This window comes from Heptranchias perlo, chromosome 4 (assembly GCF_035084215.1).
Source record: "Heptranchias perlo isolate sHepPer1 chromosome 4, sHepPer1.hap1, whole genome shotgun sequence".
Lineage (NCBI taxonomy): Eukaryota > Metazoa > Chordata > Chondrichthyes > Hexanchiformes > Hexanchidae > Heptranchias > Heptranchias perlo.
Window position 1 is genome coordinate 6,438,552 of NC_090328.1, and position 22,334 is coordinate 6,460,885.

General features: G+C 45.8%; 1 long non-coding RNA gene across 1 annotated transcript; it reads right to left on the reverse strand.

The window, feature by feature from the left end:
• Window positions 1-11,891: 11,891 nt before the first annotated feature.
• LOC137320418 (uncharacterized) lies at window positions 11,892-20,722 on the reverse strand. The gene is made up of 3 exons (XR_010962511.1): window positions 20,665-20,722; window positions 12,017-12,094; window positions 11,892-11,923 (listed from the first exon to the last, which is right to left on the reverse strand). It is a non-coding gene; the product is annotated as an uncharacterized lncRNA (long non-coding RNA).
• Between the last annotated feature and the right edge of the window lie 1,612 nt (window positions 20,723-22,334).

Below are 22,334 nucleotides of genomic sequence, written 5' to 3' on the forward strand. Positions count from 1 at the left end.
TGTTGATCAGTGTCTGTGTGAAGAAAGTCTTGATATCAGTCCTATATCTGCCTTTACCCAGCTTAAACTTGTGACCCCTTGTACTACTCTTATAATTTAATGCAAAGTAATTTTTTTTGCATTTACCTTTTCCATACTGTTTACAATCTTACAAACCTCTATAAAATCACCTCTCTGCCGCCTCCTTTCAAGGTTGAACGTGACAAGTTTCTCCAGTCCTTTCTCATAACTCACACCTCTAAAGACTGAAGATCATCTTTGTGGCTCTTCTCTGCAGTGCCTCCTGTGCTTGAATGTTTCCCTTGTGTCTTGGTGATTAGAACTGGACACAGTACTCAAGGTGTGATCTGACAGGACCACTATAAAGTTTGATCATTACTGTGGGCTAGTTTTTAATGATCATAGGTCATTAAAAGTTAACGCATAAATTCAAAACGTGATCAGAAACGGCAATGGGATGCTGGGCTTCCTCACGGGAGTCATAGAATGTAAAAGCAAGGAAGTGCTACTACAGTTAAACGGCGCATTTGTCAGATCTCACCTGCAATACTGTGTTCAGCTTTGGGCACTGCAGCTTAGGATGGGTGGGCTTGGAGAAAGTCCAGCAATGTTTTCATTGGAATGATACATGGGATGAACGAAATGAGTTATGATAAGTGGACTCGGAAGGGGAAATAGCAAACATTTGGCAATCTTCATTTTGTGAATGATACCGCATTATTGGTAGAAATGGAAGAATTGCAAAGGAAAACAGACATCATCAATAAAACTGGGCAATCAGTTGGACTAATGATCTCTCACAAGAAAAGAAAGATCATGTTATTTGTAATGGAACACACCAAGATAAACATCAATATTAACACCAAGGCCAGGGAGAGGCACTAGATATTGCAGATCACCTTCCTATATTTGTACTATTCAAATTCCTGGCTAACATTTTCCTCCTCAACCAACTCCACCAATAAAAAGTCATTTGTCTCATTGTGGGATCTTACTGCCGTATTAAGCTACCACAATCGCCGCACTCCAAAGTAATTCATTGTTTGCTTTGAGATGTTCCTACGGCACTACTGTATCTAAATACATCTATGACCACCTCCCTCTGCTGAATACATTTGCAATTACATATGTGGCCGAACGTCGAATCGCCCAATTCTGTTTGTTCCTTATCTTTACTAACATATGGGCCAGGATTTTGACTCAGAGTTCGGAAGGGGGCGGGGGTCGAATCTTGGATGGGAATCCCGGACGTACGGGTTTCCCGGACGCCGGCCAGGATTTTGACTCGGAGCCGGAAAGGGGGCGGGGGGGGGGGTCAAATCGGGGATGGGAAACCCGGAAGTACGGGTGTCCTGGACGTCCGTACCATTTTGATGTAAGGACGTCTTTTCATTTTTTTTTGTCAGTTTCCCGTCCGACAGGCCTGCCTGATTGACAGGCTGGTCTCAGTCGGACAGGAGCAGAGCAAGGAAGAGAACGTGGAAAGGTAAGTCTTTAGGTAAATCTTAGGTTGTATGGATGGGGGGGGGGGCACAGGGGACATGAGGGCACCAATGGGCATGGGGGCATGGGGGGAGTCAGTAATCGGTGGGGGGGAGGTCAGTCATCGGAGGTCCGACACCAGGGGAGTCAGTCATGGTGGGGGATTGGGGTGGAATTAGATGTCAGTCACAAGGGGGTCAGTCACTGAGGGGGGGTGTTGGGATCGAGGGGGGTCTGCAATCATAGAGTCATAGAGTCATAGAGTTATACAGCACGGAGAGAGGCCCTTCGACCCATCGTGTCCGCGCCGGCCATCAGCCCTGTCTACTCTAATCCCATATTCCAGCATTTGGTCCGTAGCCAATCGTTACGGGGGCGGGGGTTGCTGCAGGTAGGCTTGTTGGGTTTGCTCCTCCGGGCCCACAAGCTGTGCCAGAAAGGCACTCACCTGCAGTTTTGAGCCTTCTCACCTCATCTCACGTGGCATGAAGGAGAAGGCCCAGGAATCCCGGCCCCCAGGCGTTGTAATCGCAAAACCTGAAAAAATGGAGGCTCGCAGCCACCTTGAAAGGTTTTAGTGACCAACCCACCTCCTGGGAGCGGGTTGGTCACCCACGCCTCGTCCCGCCCCGGTGAAAAACAGAAATGGGAGAGTTGGGGGCGGGTTTTTTTTAAAAATTCGTTCACGGGATGTGGGCGTCGCTGGCGAGGCCAGTATTTATTGCCCGTCCCTAATTGCCCTCGAGAAGGTGGTGGTGAGCCGCCTTCTTGAACCGCTGCAGTCCGTGTGGTGACGGTTCTCCCACAGTGCTGTTAGGAAGGGAGTTCCAGGATTTTGACCCAGCGACAATGAAGGAACAGCGATATATTTCCAAGTCGGGATGGTGTGTGACTTGGAGGGGAACGTGCAGGTGGTGTTGTTCCCATGCGCCTGCTGCTCTTGTCCTTCTAGGTGGTAGAGGTCGCGGGTTTGGGAGGTGCTGTCGAAGAAACCTTGGCGAGTTGCTGCAGTGCATCCTGTGGATGGTGCACACTGCAGCCACAGTGCGCCGGTGGTGAAGGGAGTGAATGTTTAGGGTGGTGGATGGGGTGCCAATCAAGCGGGCTGCTTTATCTTGGATGGTGTCGAGCTTCTTGAGTGTTGTTGGAGCTGCACTTATCCAGGCAAGTGGAGAGTATTCCATCACACTCCTGACTTGTGCCTTGTAGATGGTGGAAAGGCTTTGGGGAGTCAGGAGGTGAGTCACTCGTCGCAGAATACCCAGCCTCTGACCTGCTCTCGTAGCCACAGTATTTATATGGCTGGTCCAGTTAAGTTTCTGGTCAATGGTGACCCCCAGGATGTTGATGGTGGGGGATTCGGCGATGGTAATGCCATTGAATGTCAAGGGGAGGTGGTTAGACTCTCTCTTGTTGGAGATGGTCATTGCCTGGCACTTATCTGGCGCGAATGTTACTTGCCACTTATGAGCCCAAGCCTGGATGTTGTCCAGATCTTGCTGCATGCAGGCTCGGACTGCTTCATTATCTGAGGGGTTGCGAATGGAACTGAACACTGTGCAGTCATCAGCGAACATCCCCATTTCTGACCTTATGATGGAGGGAAGGTCATTGATGAAGCAGCTGAAGATGGTTGGGCCTAGGACACTGCCCTGAGGAACTCCTGCAGCAATGCCCTGTGGCTGAGATGATTGGCCTCCAACAACCACTACCATCTTCCTTTGTGCTAGGTATGACTCCAGCCACTGGAGAGTTTTCCCCCTGATTCCCATTGACTTCAATTTTACTAGGGCTCCTTGGTGCCACACTCGGTCAAATGCTGCCTTGATGTCAAGGGCAGTCACTCTCACCTCACCTCTGGAATTCAGCTCTTTTGTCCATGTTTGGACCAAGGCTGTAATGAGGTCTGGAGCCGAGTGGTCCTGGCGGAACCCAAACTGAGCATCGGTGAGCAGGTTATTGGTGAGTAAGTGCCGCTTGATAGCACTGTCGACGACACCTTCCATCACTTTGCTGATGATTGAGAGTAGACTGATGGGGCGGTAATTGGCCGGATTGGATTTGTCCTGCTTTTTGTGGACAGGACATACCTGGGCAATTTTCCACATTGTCGGGTAGATGCCAGTGTTGTAGCTGTACTGGAACAGCTTGGCTCAAGGCGCAGCTAGTTCTGGAGCACAAGTCTTCAGCACTACAGCTGGGATGTTGTCGGGGCCCATAGCTTTTGCTGTATCCAGTGCACTCAGCCGTTTCTTGATATCACGTGGAGTGAATCGAATTGGCCGAAGACTGGCTTCCGTGATGGTGGGGATATCGGGAGGAGGCTGAGATGGATCATCCACTCGGCACTTCTGGCTGAAGATGGTTGCAAACGCTTCAGCCTTGTCTTTTGCACTCACGTGCTGGACTCCGCCATCATTGAGAATGGGGATGTTTGCAGAGCCTCCTCCTCCCGTTAGTTGTTTAATTGTCCACCACCATTCACGACTGGATGTGGCAGGACTGCAGAGCTTTGATCTGATCCGTTGGTTGTGGAATCGCTTAGCTCTGTCTATAGCATGTTGCTTCCGCTGTTTAGCATGCATGTAGTCCTGAGTTGTAGCTTCACCAGGTTGGCACCTCATTTTTAGGTACGCCTGGTGCTGCTCCTGGCATGCTCTTCTACACTCCTCATTGAACCAGGGTTGATCCCCTGTCTTGTTGGTGATGGTAGAGTGAGGAATATGCCGGGCCATGAGGTTACAGATTGTGCTGGAATACAATTCTGCTGCTGCTGATGGCCCACAGTGCCTCATGGATGCCCAGTTTTGAGCTGCTAGATCCGTTCTGAATCTATCCCATTTAGCACGGTGGTAGTGCCACACAACACGTTGGATGGTGTCCTCAATGCGAAGACGGGACTTCATCTCCACGAGGACTGTGGGGTGGTCACTCCTACCAATACTGTCATGGACAGATGCATTTGCGACAGGTAGATTGGTGAGGACGAGGTCAAGTAAGTTTTTCCCTCGTGTTGGTTCGCTCACCACCTGCCGCAGGCCCAGTCTAGCAGCTATGTCCTTCAGGACTCGGCCAGCTCGGTCAGTAGTGGTGCTACCGAGCCACTCTTGGTGATGGACATTGAAGTCCCCCACCCAGAGTACATTTTGTGCCCTTGCTACCCTCAGTGCTTCCTCCAAGTGGTGCTCAACATGGAGAAGGACTGATTCATCAGCTGAGGGAGGACGGTTGGTGGTAATCAGCAGGAGGTTTCCTTGCCCATGTTTGACCTGATGCCATGAGATTTCATGGGGTCCAGAGTCAATGTTGAGGACTCCCAGGGCCACTCCCTCCTGACTGTATATCACTGTACGGTGGGACAGGACATACCCAGGGATGGTGATGGAAGAGTCTGAGACGTTGGCTGAAAGATATGATTCTGTGAGTATGGCTATGTCAGGCTGTTGCTTGACTAGTCTGTGGGACAGCTCTCCCAATTTTGGCACAAGTCCCCAGATGTTAGTAAGGAGGACCTTGCAGGGTCGACTGGGCTTGGTGTTTTGCCGTTGTCGTGTCCGGTGCCTCGTGGTCCGATGCCGGGTGGTCTGTCCGGTTTTATTCTTATTATGACTTTTCGTAGCGAGATTTTACAACTGAGTGGCTTGCTAGGCCATTTCAGAGGGCAATTGCTGTGGGTCTGGAGTCACATATAGGCCAGACCGGGTAAGGACGGCAGGTTTCCTTCCCTAAAGGACATTAGTCTGAAATTGTTGCAATTTTCAATGCCCCGCCGCCCCTAACCCACCCATTTTTCACGTTTAAAATCCTGCCCATGATTTTAAAATAAGACTGATAGTCATTCAGTGACATCAGCTGGTCTGATAATAGAATCCCATAGAATGTACAGCACTGAAACAGGCCATTTGGCCCAACTGGTCTATGCCGGTGTTTATGATCCACACGAGCCTCCTCCCTCCTACTTCATCTAACCCTATCAGCATAAACTTCTATTCCTTTCTCCCTCATATGTTTATCTAACTTCCCCTTAAACACATCTATGCTATTCACCTCAATTCTCTACCCCAGAGGGCTGTGGATGCTCAGTCACTGAATATATTCAAGAGTGAGATCGATAGATTTTTGGACTCTAAGGGAAACAAGGGATATGGGGATAGGGTGGGAAAGTGGAGTTGAGGTAGAAGATCAGCCGTGATCTTATTGAATGGCGGAGCAGGCTCGAGGGGCTGTATGGTCTACTGCTGCTCCTATTTCTTATGTTCTTAACTACAACTTGTGGTAGCGAGTTCCACATTCTAACTACTACCTGGGTAAAGAAGTTTCTCCGCATTGTTACGTTACTCGTTTGTGAAACACTTCAATGAAAAATGTCCAGAGTTATTAAAAAGTGCTGGAACCTTATAGTATGTGCAGAGCATCTGTATCTAATACTTGCTCATCAGTGTCAGCTTGGATCAGTTACTAGAACTCCTGCTCTGGTCAGAAGGTTGTAGCTTCAAGCCTGACTCCTAACCTAGAACATATAAACTAATATTACAGAATAACTTATATTTATGGCCCCTAGTTTTGGTCTCCCCCATAAGTGGAAACATCTTATCTACGTCTACCTTATCAAACCTTTTCATAATTTTAAAGACCTCTATCAGGTCACCCCTCAGCCTTTTCTTTTCTGGAGAAAAAAGCCCCAGCCTGTTCAGTCTTCCCTGATAAATTATAACCTCTCAGTTCCGGTATCATCCTTGTAAATCTTTTTTGCACTTTCTCCAGTGCCTCTATATCACTTTTATAATATGGAGACCAGAACTGTGCACAATACTCTAAGAACTGTACGATGTAAGATGTGGTGGTGTCCATTGTGAGAATGAGCTGCATGGTGTGATTCACCACAAACCAACTGCTACCGAGGTGTGAGAAATATTGCCCACAGGCAGCTGTTCCGGAAACCAAAAGCAGCTCGGTTTCCACTGAGCTGCCAAGTTTCACCCTTAGGCTCACTACCCTGCTCCTATGGTTTCATCTATTTATTGTGAACAGCCCTGAACCCAGAAGTAAATGTAGCAAATTAGCATTTCATCTGTCGAATCTTTCTCAGCTACAGCACCTTTTCTTAATCTTGCTTGTAATTTATGGTATTGTTACGTTACTCGTTTGTGGAAAACCTCAATGAAAAATGTCCAGAGATACTAAAAAGTGCTGGAACCTTACAGTACGTGCGGAGCATCTGTATCTAATACCTGCTCATCAGTGTATGCTTGGATCAGTTACTAGAACTCCTGCTCTTGGGTCAGAAGGTTGGGCTTCAAGCTCCGCTCCTAATCTAGAACATATAAACTCGGCTGATGCTCCAATGGAGTACTAAGAGAGCGCTGCACTATCAGAGGTGCTGTCTTTGGGTGAGATATTAAACCAAGGACCCACATGTCTGTACAGTTGGATGTTAAAGGTCCCATTCCATTATTTCAAAGCAGTGGCCCCCGGCCAACATTCCTCCCTCTTAACCAACACTACCAAATGGAAAACGGATTAACCTGGACAGCCATTCATCTCATTGTTTTTTTTTGTAGGACCTAGCAAAATGGCTGTTGCATTTGCCTATGTAACAACAGTCACAGTACTTCAGTAACTCATGGTGCATGGAGTGCTTTGCGATGTTTTTGAGAGGTGTGATGAGGAGCTATATCTCTCTGGCATGAGTTGAAAGTCAATGGCTTCCAGCTGCACTTCCCTTCCCTTCTGTTAACTCATTAAATTCCACTAGTTCCTTCGATAAACCTCCATCCTTATAGTTCAGTTAAAAGTGAACGAGATAACCATTGACATGTTTAGTTCCCAATAAACCAACTCATAAGATGCAGTGTCTGTCATTTTAGACAACAACAACTGCCTTTTTTTCCTGTAGCCTTCCTCACGTCCAGCATAGATTTTCAAACTGAGGTCCCAGGTCTGTGAGGGGATTCCACTGGGTGGGGGGGAGAGGGGGGTGGGGGGGGGGGAGTGGTCTATGAAATCAGGAGATTTCAGTCTGTTTGGCAAAAGATTTCTGTGTTTTCTGCATTTGTTGTCTTACTACATATTAGTTCTGTTATTTTAAACTTTAGCCACAAATAACTTGCATTTCTCCAAGGCCTTTAATGCCAGAAAATGTCCCGAGGGGCTTTGCAGACATGTAATCAGACAAAATTTGACACCAAGCCACATAAGGAGATATTAGGAGGGGTCACTAAAATCTTGGTCAAAGAGGTAGGTTTTAAGGAGCGCCTTAAAGGAGGCGAGAGAGGTGGAGAGGCAGGGAGGTTTAGGGAGGGAATTGCAGAGTTTAGGGCTTAGACAGCTGAAGGCACAGTGGGTAATGGTGTGGCAAAGGGAGTGGGGGATGCGTAAGAGGCCAGAGTTGAGGAACGCAGAGATCATGAAAGGTTATAGGGCAGGAGGGGGTTAGAGAGATAGGGAGGGGATAGAGAGCACGAGGATGAGAATTTTAAATTCGAGGCGTTGGTGGACCGGGAGCCAATTTAGGTTAGCGAGCACAGGTGGGTGAGCAGGACTTGTGCAGGTTAGGAATACGGGCCGCAGAGTTTTGGATGAGCTCAAGTTTATGGAGGGTGGCCGATGGGAGGCTGGCCAGGAGAACATTGGAATAGTGGAGTCTGGAGGTAACAAAGCCATAGATGAGGGTTTCAACAGCAGATGGGCTGAGGTAAGGGCAAAAGTGAGTGATAATACAGAGATGGAAGTAGATTTTTTTTTATTCGTTCATGGGATGTGGGCGTCGCTGGCGAGGCCGGCATTTATTGCCTATCTGTAATTGCCCTTGAGAAGGTGGTGGTGAGCCGCCTTCTTGAACCACTGCAGTCCGTGTGGTGACGGTTCTCCCACAGTGCTGTTAGGAAGGGCGTTTCAGGATTTTGACCCAGCAACGATGAAGGAACGGCGATATATTTCCAAGTCGGAATGGTGTGTGACTTGGAGGGGAACGTGCAGGTGGTGTTGTTCCCATGTGCCTGCTGCTCTTGTCCTTCTAGGTGGTAGAGGTCGCGGGTTTGGGAGGTGCTGTCGAAGAAGCCTTGGCGAGTTGCTGCAGTGCATCCTGTGGATGGTACACACTGCAGCCACTGTGCGCCGGTGGTGAAGGGAGTGAATGTTTAGGGTGGTGGATGGGGTGCCAATCAAGCGGGCTGCTTTATCTTGGATGGTGTCGAGCTTCTTGAGTGTTGTTGGAGCAGCACACATCCAAGCAAGTGGAGAGTATTCCATCACATTCCTGACTTGTGCCTTGTAGATGGTGGAAAGGCTTTGGGGAGTCAGGAGGTGAGTCACTCGCCACAGAATACCCAGCCTCTGACCTGCTCTTGTAGCCACAGTATTTATATGGCTGGTCCAGTTAAGTTTCAGGTCAATGGTGACCCCCAGGATGTTGATGGTGGGGGATTCGGCAATGGAAATGCCGTTGAATGTTAAGGGGAGGTGGTTAGACTCTCTCTTGTTGGAGATGGTCATTGCCTGGCACTTATCTGGCACGAATGTTACTTGCCACTTATGAGCCCAAGCCTGGATGTTGTCCAGGTCTTGCTGCAAGCGGGCTTGGACTGCTTCATTATTTGAGGGGTTGCGAATGGAACTGAACACTGTGCAATCATCAGCGAACATCCCCATTTCTGACCTTATGATGGAGGGAAGGTCATTGATGAAGCAGCTGAAGATGGTTGGGCCTAGGACACTGCCCTGAGGAACTCCTGCAGCAATGTCCTGGGGCTGAGATGGTTGGCCTCCAACAACCACTACCATCTTCCTTTGCGCTAGGTATGACTCCAGCCACTGGAGAGTTTTCCCCCTGATTCCCACTGACTTAAATTTTACTAGGGCTCCTTGGTGCCACACTCGGTCAAATGCTGCCTTGATGTCAAGGGCAGTCACTCTCACCTCACCTCTGGTGGTCTTGTTGATGGAGAGGATATGGGGTCGGAAGCTCAGCTCAGGGTCAAATAGGACACTGAGTTTGCAAACGATCTTGTTCAGCCCGAGACAGTGATCAGGGAGCGGAGATGGAATCGGTGTCTAGGGAACGGAGATTGTGGCCGGGGCCGAAGACAATGGCTTCAGTCTTCCCAACGTTTAATTGGAGGAAATTGCGGCTCTTCCAGGATTGGATGTCGAACAGGCAATCTGAAAACACAGAGGCAATGAAGGAGTCGAGGGAGGTGGTGACGACGTAGAGCTGGGTGCCGTCAGCGTACATGTCTCTAAGCTGAGTCAGTCTAATCGAGGCGCTATGGCTCATAGCAGAGACTTGCACCCCAATATGGACTAGATTTAATCCCAAGCCCGGGTACGAGAGGGTTTGGACAGTGGCTTTAATTAGCTGCAACAAAGAAAATGCCTTTGATAAGGTACCACGTAGTAGACTTATGTGGAGTCAGGGGACAAGTAGCGGAATGGATAGCAAGCTGGCTACAAAACAGAAAACAGAGAGTAGGGGTTACAGGTACTGGCAAAAGGTGGGAAATGGTGTTCCACAAGGATCGGTGCTGGGACCACTGGTGTTCACCATTTACATAAACGATTTGGACTAGGGAATCGAAAGTACAGTTCAAAATTTGCAGACGACACCAAATTGGGGGGTATAGTCAATAGTTCAAGCAGGACTGCGACAAAATACAGGAAGACACTGGGCAGGAACTTGCTCTGACTGGCGTGGTAAGGCTGTCCGCGCATTCTGCGGACAAAGACTATGAAGATACTTACCTCGTGATTTCCAACGTCCACTTGCTCCATTTTATATTTTTTCTCAGTTCAGTGCTGTGATATCAGCGCTCCTTCCTCCGTACCGATAGGCTCTGTGGGAATGGAAGCCCCGCCCACAGAATCTGTCACGAAGAGAAGCCCCGCCCACAAGCAGGCACGTAAAACTCACTCATTTAAAGTGAACTTGTCTAAGTTAGTGTAAATATAAATTTAACGTACCTTATTACAAAAAGCCAAGCAAATGATTTAATTTAATGAAACTTACAGAAGTTGAAAGTTTAAAAAAATTAAAATTTTTAATTTTTAAAAAAAAATGTTAATGATCACAAAATATTAAAATAAGAGTAATTTAAAAAGCCACATTTTTAAAATTTAATTTTTTTGTTGTTTCGCAGTCATTAACAGTCGCCGTGCTTTTAAAAAGTGGAGTAGGGTTGGTATTTTCCAGCGTACCTTTCGGTGGCGTAAGTATCTTCGTTCCAGCTGGGTAGATGGTTAGGTTTATGAATGTTTCCTGATTTTATTGATTGTCGCGTAGGTGGCCCTTTAATTGGTAACTGTCAAACCGCCGGCGAACCAGTGGGAGCAAGTTGGCGATTTCGGGGTTTTACAGCGCATGTGCGCATTTGCGAACTTGCACAATGGATTCAGCGGCAGTTGGAAAGGACGCCATTAATAAACTTGCAGAATGGGCGTGTAATTGACAAATTAATTTCAATGTAGAAAAGCGTGTGGTGGTACATTTTGGTCGGAAGAATAAGGAGGCCACATACTTCTTGGAAAATAAGAGTCTAAACGGGATAGAGGAGCAGAGGGATCTGGGGGTACAGATACACAAATCACTAAAAGTAGCGACACAGGTTAATAATGTCATAAAAAAGGCAAACCAAGCACTGAGGTTAATTTCTAGGGGGATAGAATTGAAAAGCAGAGAAGTTATGTTAAACTTGTATAGAATCTTGGTTAGACCACACTTGGAGTACTGTGAATAGTTCGGGTCTCCATATTATACAAATGATATAGAGGCACTGGAGAAGGTGCAAAAAAGGTTTACTAGGATGATACCAGAACTGAGAGGTCATATTTTTCAGGAAGGATTGAACAGGCTGGGGCTCTTTTCTCTAGAAAAGAGAAGACTAAGGGGTAACCTGATAGAGGTCTTTAAGATTACGAAAGGGTTTGATAGGGTAGATGTAGAGAAGATGTTTCCAGTTGCAGGGGAGACCAGAACTAGGGGCCATAAATGTAATAAATAAAATGTAATAAATCAAATAGGGAATCAGGAAATACGTCTTTATCTAGAGTGGTTAGAATGTGGAACTCGCTACCACGAGGAGTAATTGAGATGACTAGCGTAGATGCATTTAAGGGGAAGCTAGATAAACACATGAGGGAGAAAGGAATAGAAGGATATGCTGATATGGTGAGATGAAGTGTGGAAGGAGGAGGCTCTTGTGGAGCATAAACACCGGCATTGACTCGTTGGGCCGAATGGCCTGTTTCTGTCCTGTACATTCCATGTAATTCTATGTAAAATGTGCCAGTGATAATTCATGGAGGAATAGGACATCCTGCAGTGTGATGTGGCACCTTAAGATAAAGAACTCCATTGTACTGCCTGGTACCAGGACGAATTCAGCCTCCTTGATGGCAATCTAAAATATAAGCCAAATTATTTGCTTCAAGGCCCAGTCCATTTGTGCTATAAAATATAAAGCAAAGATTTTTTTTAGTGCAGGGTGGGATAAAGTCCAGTCTGATTTGGGTTCTTCCATTCTAGCACTTGCCTGCTTACCTGCTGCTAAAAATGACCACCCATCTGATGAGATAAACATGCTCCTTGGCGAGATCATTACCATCTCAGGCTCCCTTCCTACAATCAAACAGAACACAGTGACACTGATCACGTTCCTTAGAACTCACTTGATTCACTTTTCCACTTCCTGACCTTTCCAGCAATAGGGGTGATTTAATTGAGGTGTATAAAATTATGAGGGGCTTAGATAGAGTGGATAGGAAGGACCTATTTCCCTTAGCAGAGGGGTCAGTGACCAGGGGGCATAGATTTAAAGTAATTGGTTAGAGGGGAGCTGAGGAAAAAAATTTTCACCCAGAGGGTGGTGGGGGTCTGGAACTCACTGCCTGAAAGGGTGGTAGAGGCAGAAACCCTCAACTCATTTAAAAAGTACTTGGATGTGCACTTGAAGTGCCGTAACCTACAGGGCTATGGACCAAGTGCTGGGAAATGGGATTAAGCTGGATAGCTCTTTTTCGGCCGGCACGGACACAATGGGCCAAATGGCCTCCTTCTGTGCCGTAATTTTCTATGATTCTATGAATCCCAGAAGAGATTCTGAAGATCACCTTGTTTAGCAGGCTCTTCACTGCTGTGTATTATATAAAACATACAAAATTGTCGATTAAAACTTATCACACTCCAGTTTAAGTTACGTGGTACACTTGTGATTCTCTTTCTTTACAATGTAGCTTCCATAATTTGATGACTTCACTGATCAGTAAAAAAGACCTTGCATTTATTTAGCAACTTTCACGTCCTCAGGATGACCCAAAGTGCTTCACAGCCAGTGGATTGACTTTTTTGAAGTGCTGTCACTGATACATAGGCAAACACGGCAGCCAATTTTGCACACAGCAAGATCCCACAAATAGCAAATTAATGCATAACTGGATAATTTAGTTTTAGTCATATTGGTTGAGGGAGGAATGTTGGCCAGGCCTCCAGTAGTCTGTGCACTTCCCTGAATAGTGATATGGACTTTTTTACACCCATCTGAGCAGCCACACAGGGCCTCAGTTCAAAATGTCATCTGAAAGACGGCACCTCTGACAGTGCAGCACTCCCTCAGTATTGCACTAGAGTGTCAGCCTTGATTATGTGCTCATGTCCTGGACTTGAACCAATAGCTTTCTGACTCAGAAGAGTGACACCAACTGAGCCAAGTACTGACAAAAGTACTTTGGTTCTGTAAGAATTATAAAGAACAAAAAGTATTCACTGTTTGCTGTAGATTCTATGTAATTATTTGTAATTCTACATCTACGCTGAATTAACTGAACTCAGCTAGTCGGCAATAAAGGCACTACAATTGGCATCAACACCCCTGGACCTGAGCTACAGAGGGGTGATATCAATCATGGTTCCTGATGATACCACATATTGACAGCATCAGTTGTTATGCTTTTCGTGGTGAAATAATCAAACAACATACACAAACAAAGAATAGACATTTGGGCAAGGTTTCAGGGGACCGTCAGTACCTGTAGAACTGTAGCTCGGTAAGAGCCAGCACCTTCTAGTGTCTGCCGTGGCTCAGCGGGTAGCATTCTTGTCCCTCAGTCAGAAGACTGTGGGTTCAAATCTCATTCTAGAGCCTTGGGCACATGATCTAGACTAACAGTGCAGTACTGAAGCAGAGATAATAAACCAAGGTCCCATCTGCCCCCTCAGTAGATGCACAAGATCCCAAGACACTATTTCAAAGAGGAGCAGGAGAGTGTGTCCTGGCCAATATTTATCCCTCAACCAACATCACTGAAACAGATTATCTGGTCATTGTTGTTTGTGGGAGGCTGCTGTGTTTCCTACATTAAAACAGTGACTACACCTCAAAAATACTCCATTGGTTGCAGAGCACTCTGGGATGTCCTGAGGTTGTAAACAGACACTATATAAATGCAACTTCTTTCTTTCAGGAAAGGGGCAAAAATTGTGAAAAAATAAAAGAAATGTTGTGGCTGAACTCCTGACTTGAAACTGGATTTACAAGGATGCTATGTATGTCTGAGTTGGGAACATTTAATTGATATTGCTAGACATTTATCCATTAATTATAGTGATTACTCAGTAGCATGGTTTGTTTAAAGTGTCAGTGGAAGTTGAATTAAATTTGAAAGTAAGTGGTCATTTCAATTATTTGCTTTTCAGACAAAGCACCCATAATAATAATCATTATTATTACAATAATAATTAAAAATTACCCACATTTCTTTTAAAATCCCATCATTTCCATTTCCTTTATAATCAATTAAATCACAGTACAATTGCAATATTAACATTATTGGCATCTTGACTCAATTTTACAATTAAGGCTTGTTTATCAGTCAGTTCATTTCTCTTAGTTTCCTTTCAGCTTTCTGTTTTCCCTTGTTTTTCTCTCTCTCTCTCTTAACATAGAATTTTAACTTGCTTCGCCCGACGGAATTCAGGCAGAACAGGAGTTAAAATTGAGCGTCTCTGTTTGATGCTCCATCGGGGACTTGAGCACAAAATCTAGGCTGACATTCCCAGTGCTGTACTGAGGGAGTGCAGCACTGTCGGAGGTGCCATCTTTCGGATGAGACGTTAAACCGAGGCCCCATCTTCCCTCTCAGGTGGATGTAAAAGATCCCATGGCCACTATTTTGAAGGAGAGCAGGGGAGTTCTCCCCAGTGTCCTGGCCAATATTTACCCCTCAACCAACACCTAAGGACAGATTATCTGGTCAGTATCACATTGCTGTTCATAGGACCTTGCTGTGCGTAAATTGGTTGCCACGTTTCCTACATTACAACAATGATTACACTTCAAAACTACTTCAATGGTTGTAAAGGGCTTTGGGACATTCAGAGGTTGTGAAAGGCACTATATAAATGCAAGTCTTTCTTTCTTTACATAGCCACTGGAGGTTGAATGATGGGTGAACAGTGTTGGTGAGGGGAGGAGGGTGTGATCATTGCTAGACGGGTGAGATGTGTGCAAAAGGGTCCGTAACACGCTGTAATTACACAGGTCAGAAGATACTCTGGTCTAGCTTGATAAAAAAATCAAGTTTTATTTGTAATCAACTACAATTTTTAAAATTAATTATATTGCACATACAGGCAGCTCCACATATCACTCTCCCTCCTTGTATTAAAGATGAAAGCCTGCCTAGTCTTTGCCTATTCTGGACACATTACAGAATTTCGTTCTCAGACAACTTGAAAATTCTATTTGAAGTTCCCAACTAAACAAGTCGCATCAGCAATTTTTAGATCTGACAATGTAAAGAGATTTTGAATATTAAAATTAATCTATAATTCTCATTCGCATTTAAAGCCGTGTGAGGGTGTGTTACCAGATGCTTGACAGGAACCTTTCAAGAAGTGTTGAATGGCAAACTTTACCCTTTCTACAAACGACGAATTCCGATAGTTCGCTTTCCCAGTTCTCTAAGCTGCGTCACCCTGTGCAGTGCGGAGATTCGGCTTTAAGGCCGATGCAAGTGGTGACACTCTAGGATTGAAATTCCGCTGAGTGCTAAAGTTGGCACACTGGTTCATACACACATGAATAACCGTTAACTTGTCCACTTTAAATGGGTGAACGTCTTTGTCAAAATAGCACTGGGAAATATTTCATATAATCAAGAGGCAGGATTTCAAAACTATTGGGGTTAAATTCAATAACCCCCGAATCCGGGCGTGGGGGGTCGTGGAGCGCGTTTAACTCGCGCCTGGTCAATGAGATGCAGGCGGCATGTGAGAATCACGCTGCCTGGTCATTTACCTGATATCTGCGAGCAGCCAGGCCCAGCTGCGCTGTTGAGTGGCTGCTCACCAGCAAGGGGGGGGGGGGGGGCCGATATCGCATGAGTGGCTAGCACCACTTAAAGGCAGCCTGCACCTCTTATTAGCAAAATATAAGATACAGATCCACACGGAGTCTGAACGGAGATCAGACATTGCACACGTAAAACACAGATGCAGGTCCCGTCCCTATGTTTACAAAGTGTTGAGTTATGTCAAAGCATTGAATAAAGGTTGCGCACTACTAAATCCCAAATCCTCCAATCTGCATGCAAGACCTCACCAATATGCCGATCTGAGTTTGTACCAGGCCTGCGAGAGTGCGTGCACCAAGGTTCTCTGATGATGCACTAGAGGCCTTGGTGCAAGAGGTGGACAGAAGGAGGGACATCCTATATCTGCAGGGGAGGGCAAAAGTCCCTCCAGATATATGCTCAAGAGGCAGGCGGAGCCAGTATGGGACGAAGTCAATGCCAGGCGCACAGCACGAACACGGATGCAGTGCAGGAAGAAGTTCAATGCTTTGACACGAGTGGCCAAGGTGAGTGAGGTCAAGTGTCAACTCCTACCAACTGCACCACTAGCCGCATCCACTGCTCCATGCACTACACCCCCCATCACCCACATACCAACACACTCTTTCAATTAGTACTCAACTCTTCCAATCAGATGCTTCCTCTCACCCTCACACATTAACACTGTTACAAGCCGCACACCCACAACTTACACGTCACACACACTGGCAGCTATTCAACCATGGCAGGCACATCACCCAAACATCCGCAGGACACTCACCAACACATGTCCGTTTTCTTGCAGGAGAAGGTGGTGCATAACAGGAGGCAGCAAGTGGCAGTGGCTCCATGGAACATGAACCTGCTGTCCTCTCTCAGGATGACAGCATTCTTGCTCCCCCCCCTGTCACTCTGCCAGTGCCCTTGCTGTTGCCTGTCAGCCAGCCCCTGTAGAGTATTGAAACTTTATCATACGAACATAAGAAGATAGCAACTGGAGTAGGCCATTTAGCCCCTCGAGCCTGTTCCGCCATTCAGTGAGATCATGGCTGATCTGTCACCCAACTCCATATACCCGCCTTAGTCCCATATCCCTTAATACCTTTGGTTAACAAAAATCTATCAATCTCAGATTTAAAATTAGCAATTGAGCTAGCATCAACTGCCGTTTGCAGAAGAGCGTTCCAAACTTCTACCACCCTTTGCGTGTAGAAGCGTTTCCTAACTTCACTCCTGCAAGTCCTGTCTCTAATTTTAAGGCTATGTCCCCTAGTCCCAGTATTCAAGTATAGGAGACCTCCAAAAACAGGTACAAATGTATCAGCAGCCAGAAGCAATAATCCAGCAACTAATCTATAAATCCTGCATGATCCCCTTAAATAGTGCTGGTGGGGGATCCTCCATGCTGTTTGCGACCTGTTTACGACCTGTTCAGCTGTGAGAGGTTAAGTGCATTGGCTGGAGCGTTAAGTTCCAAAATCGCCCCTGTTCCTTTAAATCAGTGTTGCATACTGATCTAACGCATATTCTTCCTACTTTACATGGTGCCGGTGTTCATTATCTGCACGTGTGCAAACGCCTTTACCAAGGTGGCAGCCAGCGCATGTCACGCTAGAAGCGTGCAAACGCATTCCGGACACGATTTTGGATCCTTAGGAGGCCACGTAGCACCTACAAAATGGGTGCTACGCGACCCAATTTATAGTCCATAATCGTCTTTCTCCTTGTCTGAGTACTTCACTGTGAACACGTTTCTAAGCGAATATGTCCCAAGGAGGGTTCTACTATTGAAAATGCTTGCCTGTAGAATACCAGCCCACGATGTAGGTCAATCGTAATGTTTTTTGACGCGAAGGGGAACCATTCACCTTGTTTAAGAGTCTCCAACGATACTGATATCTTCTGCAGGGTTTCTGTTTGCCCAAAACGAACACACTCCACTTACCCAAGTCCAAATAGTTTAGCCGCAGATTGTTAAAGCCACAGGTTAACAGCTTTCAAGTATGCGCAGGGTACTGCTGGAGTTTAACCAGGTAAAGCCGCATAGCTTATCAGTACAGAGCACTGGCATGCTTCCTGCTGCTTATCCTGCTGGGACCATCCTACCCATTACAGCGTTGACTTGCAGGGTTATCTGGAGCTAAGTGTGGAGAATCCAGGCTCCCATTGACAGGTCTATCCCTCAATGTTCCATTAGTGAGCTAGGCTGTCTTATCAATCATTAACAGTACGTTGGAGTACTGCAGACCTGCCTGGTTCGGGTAACGGATTATTGAATCTACCACAGAAGGTACATTTGGTTCTTAGTTTTCATCATCAGTCGTGTCATCTTGGAACTGCCTCAACCCCAAAGAGACCCCACTTATCTCTCCCCCCAGGGAGGATAGTCATCAGTTATAAAACATGGATATAAACTGGTTTCACTTTTGCTTCCTTGAAAAGATTACGCAGGTAAGTGTGAGGTCATCTGAATCTCAATTAGTCAAGACGTGCAACACCACCTCCAAGGGATAGTCTCACCCTGCTCAAATCGTGTCTCTGTGTAAAGCAGCATTTCAAATTACATGTTCTTGAAAATTATTTGAACACAATTTGGAAAATGAATTGGAGTAAGTTTTCAACAAAACTCTTAAGTAAAATCTATTTTTTACTTCAGAAAGAATGTCAAGCCGAGAGAAAGAGCGAGAGAGAGGCAGAGACATACAGAGATGAACAGACAGGGAGAAGGTGTCTTTCCTCACCTAATTTGAGTATTTTTTTACTTTTTTCGCCAAAACAAAGAACAAGTAAATTGAATTATGAAAACTTCTCAGGCAAACAGCACGCCTCCAATTATCATCATCTGTGTTTTGTTGCCCAGCCTCAGCCTCTTATGAAATCCTTATCCATGCTTTTATCACCTTCAAGTTCTCCTTGCTGGTCTTTGACTGTCCACCCTCAATAAACTTCAACTTGTCTAAAACGCAGCAGTCTATATCCTTTCCCACACTAAATCCCATGTTTCCCGTCACCATTGTCATAGCCAACTACATTGGTTCTCTGCCCCCCAAAAAATCCGATTTAAAATCCTTGTCTTCATCTTCAAATCCCTCCACTTGCTTCATCTCTGCAACCTCCTCCAGCCTTAAATCCCCTCTCTCGCCCTTTGGTCTTCTGACTCTGGCCTTGTGACTTGGCAGCACTCTCTGGAACTTCTTCGGTAAACCCTTTCGCCTCTATTGTCTCCTTTGAAAACATCTCAAAACCCACCTTTTTGGCCTAGTCTTCAGTCATCTCTCCTAACCCTGTCCCATGGCTCGTCATCCTTCAGTGGAAGTAAAAATCGAGAGAGATGTAAAACGGGCTGCTAATTCGCTATTATCCGTTTTACACTATCGCGAAAAGTCAAAATTACTTCCCTTGTATGTTAAAGGCATGATATAGATGCAAGTTGTTGTTGCTGTTGTTATTCTTGTTTGCACTAGTTTGGTTGTGAACGATCTCATGGCACTATTTGAAGGAGAAGAGGAAGTTCTCTTGGCATCCTGGTCGCCATTCTTCCCTCAACTAATACCGCCAAAAATAAGTTAACTAGTCATTCATTGGTTAGGAACATAGGAACAGGAGTAAGCCATTCAGCCCCTCGTGCCTGCTCTGCCATTTGATAAGATCATGGCTGATCTGTCATCTAACTCCATATACCCACCTTTGGCCCATATCCCTTAATACCTTTGGTTGCCAAAAGGCTATCTATCTCAGATTTAAAATTTAGCAATTGAGCTAGTATCAATTGCCGTTTGCGGAAGAGAGTTCCAAACTTCTACCACCCTTTGTGTGTAGAAATGTTTCCTAACTTCACTCCTGAAAGGTCTGGCTCTAATTTTTAGACTGTGCCCCCTACTCCTGGAATCCCCAACCAGCGGAAATAGTTTCTCTCTATCCACCCTATCTGTTCCCCTTAATATCTTATAAACTTCGATCAGATCACCCCTTAACCTTCTAAATTCTAGAGAATACAACCCCAATTTGTGTAATCGCTCCTCGTAACTTAACCCTTGAAGTCCAGGTATCATTCTAGTAAACCTACGCTGCACTCCCTCCAAGGCCAATATGTCCTTCCGAAGGTGCGGAGTCCAGAATTGCTCACAGCACTCCAGGTGCGGTCTAACCAGGGTTTTGTATAGCTGCAGCAGAACTTCTGCCCTCTTGTCTGAGCCGGTTTGTTGAGCTGGGATCTTGTGCGTGCCATGTTTGCCCACATAATAACAGTCACTGCACTTCAAAATAGTTCACTGTGCATGAAGTGCTTTGAGACTTTCTGGGAGACATTAATAAAATTTGGACTCTGGCCTTGAGAATAGACGAATCTCGGAAATAATAAGTTGTCGAAATGTTTTAAAAATCCAACTGGTCCACCACTGTGGGGTGGGGGGGGGGCGGGGAGGGGGGGTTCCTCGTCTCGTGTCTCGGTCCGTTGTAGAATCATTGATAGAGATTGATTGCTAAGATTAATCACCAACCCACAATATCATTGTATCATGCAAGTACCAGGATGGTAGAAGGCGAACTAGATTAACCTTGATGTTTTTTTTGTCTAGCAATTCCTATGTTCACTAAAGTCCTTTAGTGAAGGAAACCTGCAGTCCTTACCTGATCTGGTCTAGATGTGACTCCAGTCCCACACCTGTATGGTTGACTCTTAACTGCCCTCTGAAGTGGTCTGGCAAAGATACTCCGTTGTATCAAACCGCTATTCAGTGTATCAAGAAGAAGGCCCACCATCACCTTCTCAAGGCAACTAGGAATGGGCAATAAATGCCGGCCTTGCCAGCGACGCCCACATCCTGAGAATGAAAAAAAGAACTAGCTGTAGATAGTTACCTTGGATATACTGCTGCTTGGCAATTTGAATCGGCTGCGTTGGAATTGCTTGAATGTTCTGTAAGAAATGTAGTAAACAACAGATAAGTTCAGAGTTTTGCTTCAATACCAAACAATAGTTTCAATTGAGTGGAAGGAAAACCTAGTGGGGAATAATTTTCATGGACAAAATTTGAGATATTTCTCAGCTTTTTTTAAAATGTCAATTTTATTGCCTGCAAGATGATCTAATCCTGGTGGATGTGGGACTTGAACTCATTTCAACGGCCAGAGTCCCTAAAGGAATCGATCGTGAGGCGGAAAATTTGAAATGAAAGCTTTGATAATTGTCTTTATGACCCTCAGCTGGCACACTGTAGCAAGGTGTTGCAGCGATGTCCTTGCCCCTCACAAAGAACAATCCGCCCAAAATGCCTCTGTCCCCAGGAATTGCTTATGGGCTCAGGTCATAACCATGAAAAAGGCAGAAAGTTCTCCCTCACCCCAAATCAGCCCCCAATAGGGGTACTTCAGGACTAAAACTACTTTGGCAAATGATTAGGCTTTGTCAGGCATTAGGTTAGTTCAGGATTCTATTGCACTTTTATTTTTTCTGCCTTCTTGTAGTTACAACACTCAACGACACTCTGTAAGTTCCTTTCCATCCCGTGGGTTACTGTTTTCTCCTTCTCAATGACACTGTTAGACTGTCTGTGGGTCTAGGAGCTGGTTTACCCTGGTCACGTACTCAGCTTAATGCATTCCGTGGCCTCTTGAACTCAAGCAGCAGAAAGAAATATCATTGCTCCCCTGGTGCTCTAATCCTGTTGAAGTCTATGCACTGAGCAATTATCGTTAAAACCTTGAACAGAACCTCATAGATGGTAAGATTCCTGGTAAGATTTGCAAATAGTCCCTACATTGTTAGTTCCTAGAAACGCGACAACGAAAAGTGGGTTTGGGCGCACATTAATGCAAAAAGTAGGCGTGTAGTTCAGAAGACTATCAGGTGCACTGAAACCCTGAAGTATGAGAGCTCCTGCTGGTGGCTGTCTCATGCAGTCAGTGTACGTTCAGCCCAAGTCAAATATTTATGGATGCTTTCATCGCTGGCAAGTTTGGGAATCAGCGGGGGCTGGGAAGGCAAGATGGCCAGTAAGATTCTGGGTGATGTCGATATTGCGTTGGCTAGTGTTGCTGGACAGACTGGTCTGGCTGTTATGAATGGATGAAAGAACATAAGAAAAGTCAGGGATGAGAAAAGGCCATTTAACCCATTACAGTTCGTTCTCTGATCATAGTTTCCAACGCTACCTTGGATAACTCAAATGTATTTCTACCTCCTGATTGGGAGTCAGGAAATATTATGGGAAAAAATGGTGCAATACGTGAGTTAATAAGGGAAGATACACAAAAGGGGGAAATGCAGTCCCCATCCCTTATAGCGGGCGTGTTGGCGCTAATGCGATTAGACATGTTCAACGGTTTGTAGAATCATAGAATCAAAGGTTACAGCATGGCAGGAGGCCATTCAGCCCATCGAGTCTGTGCTAGCTCTATGCAAGAGCAATCCAGCTAGTCCTACTCCCCTACCCTATCCCCGTAGCCCTACAATTTTTTTATTTTCAAGTACTTATCCAGTTTCCTTTTGAAGGCCATGATTGAATCTGCCTCCACCACCCCCCCAGGCA